At 41.1% G+C, this 6721-nt stretch overlaps 1 pseudogene; it reads right to left on the minus strand.

The window, feature by feature from the left end:
- Positions 1 to 2532: 2532 nt before the first annotated feature.
- LOC120844496 lies at positions 2533 to 4589 on the minus strand (annotated as a pseudogene).
- Between the last annotated feature and the right edge of the window lie 2132 nt (positions 4590 to 6721).

The raw sequence follows: 6721 nt of genomic DNA on the forward strand, positions 1-6721 counted from the left end.
CAAAAAAAGCGAATGTTGTCGATGAAACTTCGCAGAACTAAATGGTATGGGACTCCCTTTCTGGAGCTGCGATCGGGGACAGCGGGGCTTGGGTTGCCGGCTGGACGCCGCGAAGCGGCGTGTACTGGTTAAGTTTTGTAATTAGCAGCCACATACTGTTGCCGCGAAGCGGCGTGAATGCAGGCGGGGGGCTGTGTTAACGAGCTCCCCAGTGATACACGCACCATTCGAAAAGGGTGGCCCAAGCGGCATGAGCTCTTCGCGGAGTGTATAGCCATTTCCGTCCGAAGTGCACTCCGGAGTGCGTATAGCTTTACTCCTGGGGAGTTGTCTAGAGCACACCATGGTGGAATCGTAGCTATCAGAGCGATGCCCTACCAATTAGGGTGACCACCCGTCCAGCAACTTGCGGGACTGTCCCGCTTTGAGGGCTCGTGTCCGGCGTCCCGCAAGAAATTCCGAAATCTTCAAAATGTCCCGCATTTCACATTGTCGTAACATTCACTGCGTAAATTATGGCGCTTCCGAACAATGGGCAACGGGGAACCGCGGAGGTCGCTGATAAATGTGTGAATCTCGATGGTATGTCATTTTCTTGCCAAGCACTGCGGGAAGCAACCGTCGTTCTTGCAGACTCTGACGCGCATGCGCCGTTGTGCCTTTCCCCTTGATGGCAAAATATTGCAAGAGAAAATTGCTAGCCAAAAGCTGAAAAACAAACTATTGTAATTAGTTTCAAATCATACTGTATCATGCAAAAGGGTTGTTGTGGAAAGCTTTTTTTTTTAGTGAAGACGGCCACACAAGGCAAAAAACATGCAACTCACGACGGTAAAAAAAACAACATAAGGTTTTATTTTTGAGTGGGAGCATGTTAATATATGAGTAAATATCGACAGGAAACAATAAGCCAGAAAATAGTTACTGTTTTTTATTTCCTTTTAATGAATTGGGGTCTGGTGCAGTCGATCTTTATGTTTTCAACATAGATACTTTTAATAAGATATTTACCATTACAAATAAACAAAAATACATCACTGTGAGTGAAACTTATCTTAGTTTAATTGCCGCGTACAATTTGCAGATGTATAATACGCTTTCGGACAGCACAGGATTTTGGGGTGTGCGCGGTGGTAAATTCCTCCTTCTAAACGAAACAGTTCTTAATTCAGCAACAAAAGTTTATTGGCCATAAAATCAAAACAGCCTCCGAGGATCCGAAGTCTCAAAATGAGATACGGTATCAAAATGTCTCCGAAACCAGAAATATTTCATTGGGAACATGACTACAATCTTTAAATCTATTTCATAAAGAAACTGTTAGAGACTTATACCAGTTGTTAGAGAACACCATTCCACACTTGTGACTCAAAATAAAATACATTCACAGATAAGGCTTCAGCTGCAATCATATATATTTCGCTCAAAAGTCAAACTGAAAAATTTGTTGCGAATTTGCAGGAGGGATATCTTAGCATCTAGGGCAGATATAAATACAACTTTTTCTGAAACACGAAGCTTAATGTGTGAAGCATACAATGTTGAGAGCAGATTTCTTAATATAGGTTTAAGAGTTTTTAACTTATCTTTTATTTTATTACTCGTTAGTCACACATTGAGCACTGAACTTCAATGAGTGATAACATCACTAACAATGGGTTAATCTTAAAAGTGCTTCCAACATTGTATTATCTACACTTAGTAGTATCTAGCTATGTGTTAAAGAGGATATTTTGTTGAGTAATTTTTTGTTTCCTATTGTTCCTCCAAACAAAAGCAGGTGAGTTTTAATTATATTGAGGACAATTCTACTGACTGAGAAAATGAGCAGATATTTGGAATGAGCACGAAGAGCTGAATAAGCTTGTGCAGTTTCATTCGAGTTAGTCATAAACAATAATAAAAAAAATCTCGAAGACTTCCTTAAAGGGGCACTGACACCCCAAAGGTCGTATTTATTTTTATTGTCTAAAACGATGCAAGTTGCAGTCATAGACACGCAAAAAAAAACCGCATCGCGAAAAAACATTTTCTCGCGCGCACGCGCGCCTTTTTATTTTTGGCGTTTGATTTTCCCGCCTCTCGCCTCCTCGGTTCTTTTGATCGGTGACGTCATGAATCATGAAATTTAGAAGCTTTGTAGGCGACATCTCTATAACATTTAATTACGGCAATCCTAAAACATGTTTTTTAACGCAATTGCGAACGCACTACGGTCCTTCTTTTTGAAATACCAAAAATCGGGAGTTCGTTGTGGTGCCGTCTTCTGGATTTGTATCCTCCAACGGAAAACAGGCGACACCGCTCAAAACCGGTCCGCGGCTACGCCGCCGCTCACTCCTTTCCTCCTCGCTTTGGGTCGAAAATGGCAACAGCAGGGAGTGGTGAAAGAAAGTCGACTCTCAGGTCTCCGCAATTTTTGACGTCAAGGCACCGGCGCCGATCGCGCGGGAACTTCTAATTCGGCATTTGGAAATTGTTTTTTTACTCCACAAATACTGAATTCCCAAATTTCAAATTCTGAGGGTAATGTCCCGGCATCGTTTTCAATCGTTTCGGATAATAAAAAAAAAATATGATTTTGATGTGTCAGTGCCCCTTTAAAGTTTATTCGCTTCAAAGTGGCTTTATATGTCATCAAACAAAAATTATACTGAAGAGAAAAGCTGCTAAACTGTATTAAACAAAAAAATGCTATATAGCAGTACTGTAGCTGTTGCCTAATTGTAACTGATAATGTTTAGAGCTGATAAATGTGTCTCTATTTCTCAATTTCATCTGAACGGACAACAGACATCAGTTAAGCGCCCGATGAAACATGAAAAAATTCTTCCATAACACCAGATATTGAATGAAGCACATCCTCACTTGTGCACTTTTTTCCGATGTCTACTTAAATGGCCCCACCGTTTAAAGATGTTCTCACAGGCTTCACACTTGAAAGGCAGCTCCCCACTGTGGGTCCTCTTATGTTGCAACAAGTTAGGTATGCTTGAAAATTCTTTCTCACAGGAGCCACACTGGTACAGTTTCTCGCTTGTATGAACTCTTTTGTGAATTGTCAGGCACTCGTTTCTGGCGAACGCCTTCTGGCAAACCTCGCAACGGAATGGTTTCTCCCCCGTGTGGGTCCTCATGTGAATGCATAAGGCACCATTTCTAGCAAACACTCTCTCGCAGACAGAGCAGTAGAAAGGCTTTTCTTTTGTGTGTGACATTTCGTGCTTGGTGACATGAGAAAGACGACGACTGGAGTAAGGGCAGAACTCGCAGTTGTACATGCCCTCATATCGTGGCCGCGTAGTGGGTTGCGACTCAACCAGTTTGTTTGTTGGGGAAGAGGAGTCGCCATCGCTGTCCCCATCGTCCTGGAAGGCTGCTTCGGCCGGCACTGTTGGAGATCAGAGAAACAAGACAAGGAAAGTCCAAGACAACGAAAGTCCAATGTCAAGGTGCAAAAATTAGACAAGCTTGTCAAGTCTGTACTTCCTTCAGCACAAAGCAGCACACACAAAACGGGCATCTCGACACCTGTTCGTTTCAGAACAGAAAATAAACTTGGCAAAGAGCAATTTAAGTATAAAGAAAGGCTGTTATTACATTCATGTGAAATCACACTTTAAGTTGATAAAAAATTGATAAGCTTAGTCCATTCATGCAGAAAATGTTTGTGTGTACTTTATACTTCATTGAAGCAGCTCATTTCAAATCTTAATAGACGTAAGCAACAATAAGCAAGGCTAACTTCTGGGTTTCGGAATTGCTATGACACATATGGCTGCAGTGAATGCTATGCTACTGTGGAGGTACCATGTAGTGACGTCTGCTCATCGTAATACAGTTCTACAAAATGTCACTTTAAATCTATGAAAAAACACGCTACTCAAGTATGCCAGCATTACTTCCAGTGCAAAAATGCAATTTACAAACCAATTGCTGACATCTTCTAGCCTCAAGCAAAAGACAAGAGCATGCATTGCAAGACAATCACATCACACTTCTTTTGCTCTGAAAAATGGCGTTGTGGTGAATGAAATCTGGTAGGTCAACTGCTTGTCCTCATCTAAATAACTGAGATCCATTCTATGCTACGAGACACTCATTTCGATGATGCTGGACTGGTATAAGAACACTGCACGGAAAATGCATGATCCCAAAAGGTGAGTTGGACAGTGGGAAGAAGCCTCTCTGCAAATCAACAATGGGCCATTTGCCAGATCTTGCGATGGTTGCCAGCATCCAGCTGCAAGGTTCAGAAGAGAATAAATTGCAAATATACCATCACTCGATTGAGGCAAGCATTTGATCACATTTTAACATTCCAAGCATGACACTGTCATGAACACCCAAGGCATATGGTAGCAAACAAAAGTGGTAACAGGGGCACCCACAAAAAACAGTCACAAGTAACACAAACAGGAGCAGTCTTCATACAGCCCGTCTCTGTACATGTCATGGCACTGACGGTACATATGCTAAGAACTTTTAGAGCGCAGCTCTTAGGCACCCGTTTCCAAGTTGAGCGGCGTCGCCGTCGGCGTAACCGCACTTTGCATTTTGAGACGCTTCTCATAATGATGCCACACGGGACGTCACGACGGTAAAATTTTCCCGCTAAATTTAGCAGAAAATATTTCCCACTAAATTTAGCAGAAAAAATTTCCCGAATATAGCGGAAAATTTTCACTGCAAAATTTAGCAGGAAAATTTCCCCGCTAAATTTAGCGGAAAAATTTCCCCGCAATATTTAGTGGAAAAAATTATCCACAAACTTTAGTGTGAAACTTTCCCCGCTAAATTTAGCGAAAACAATTTCACGCTATATTTAGCGGAAAAATTTCCCTGCTAATTAAGATAAAAAAATTTCCTCCTAAACTTAGCAGAAAAATTTTTTCACGCTAAATCTAGTGGAACGAATTCCGCGCTAAATTTAGCAGGAATATTTCCCTGCCAAGTTTAGCGGAAAACATTTCCCGGAATATTTAGCGGAAATAATTCCCCGCTAAATTTAGCAGAAAAATTCACCGCTACATCTAGTGTAAAAATTTCCCCCGCAATATTTAGAAGAAAAAATTCTCTGCTAATTTTAGCGAAACATTTCCCCGCTAAATTTAGTGGGAAAATTTCCCGACTGAATTTAGCAAGATATTTTCTCCGTAAATTTAACAGAAAAATTTCCTGGCAAATTTAGTGTGAAAATCTTTCCGCTAAATTTAGGGAAAATTTTTGCTAAATAGGAGGGGGGCAGGAGAGGAGAGTATGGAGCAGGAGGAGGGGCATATCCTCCCCTCCTCCTCCTCAAGATCAGTGCTCCAATTCGGCGTTACGGAGAACTGTAAACGTTTTTCTTTTTTTTTTTACCATATGTCATACTTTTTTCATGAACACATTTATAGCAGCTTTCTTCATTTCGCTGAATTTTCTAGGAAAAGCTACAGTTGAGAATGTATTAGAGTTTGGCACATGAACACAAACATTTCACTTTAAAAAAAAAAAAGCATGAAATTGACTGCTTATATTTAAGCATTTTAAAAACCCCGAGCTCACGGGGAAACTGAGCTTCTGTAACACCTTCAGGTAAGGCATTTTAACATGTATCTAAAAAGAAAGACCTACAATGATAAGGATATTGCAGAAAATAATCTCTGGAATGAAAACACTTTGACATGTATCTAAAAAAACTGCCTTACAATGAGAGGAACTTCGCAGAAAAATATTTCTGGTATCAAAAATTTACTCTGCGTTTCCAAGTCTTCAAAAACGGCCAAGCAATGTTCTCTGGAGCGACACTGCACTCACATCTGGGCTGTAATACACCCTTTTACAAAGAAGTGCACACCCTCATGGAGTATACATGAAGAATGCATGGAACGTTGAGGCGAGCGTTTGCAAAAGGGGCCATTTCAACAGATTTGTTTATAAAAAAATAATAAAACAGTCTTGGTCTCTTCTGTCCCATGAACCACTTCATTGGCCGTGCTTCTGCCAAGTGAAAAATTTTATATTAAGAACATGAAGAGCTTTGAAAGGAACACCATAGCCTTGCTTACTTTTCACAAGATGAATTATGAAAACATTTATCGAATACTGCTGCCAGATATATAACCCCAAAGTTTATTAAGAGCTAAAAGACACATGGAGATGCTTGAATTCAGTAAAAATGGCGTCTCCAAATACTACAATTGTAATGTCCAGAGGGGTGTCCCACCTTCCAAAGATAGCTCACACCTATATTCGGTGTGATTGGCTATTTTCTTCAGAAACACTGCAAGATAGCCCACTTCCAGTAATTGCAGGGCACTGGCCAATGGTGACCTTAGAAGAAACAGTGCTACTTAACCACGGCGGGATATAAGCGAACATTGCTGACTGGGGAGGACAGTCGTCTTTGGTTCATCCTGCAGCCACAAGTTTCAAGGGTCACCACATCAAAAAGAACGTAGCATTTCTTCAACTTTGGTTTTATGGCACACCAAAATTAAGCCCACCCCTTATTTTTTATCTAATTTGCTATCGATTTCTGGTGGGCTCGACCTCTGAGGATATTAAAACAGATAGGTTTCCCTCAAGGCTGGCACCTCCTTCTATCCAAACATAGATCAGCTCACATGATCCCTTTTCCACGGGTCTAACACTGGTACCGCCCTTTCCCTCGTGAATTATTCCGAGATTCATCAAGTTGGCTGAATGCTCGACTGCTCACCCAGAAGTACTGCACTTT

Source organism: Ixodes scapularis, unplaced genomic scaffold (assembly GCF_016920785.2).
Source record: "Ixodes scapularis isolate PalLabHiFi unplaced genomic scaffold, ASM1692078v2 PGA_scaffold4__175_contigs__length_147842914, whole genome shotgun sequence".
Lineage (NCBI taxonomy): Eukaryota > Metazoa > Arthropoda > Arachnida > Ixodida > Ixodidae > Ixodes > Ixodes scapularis.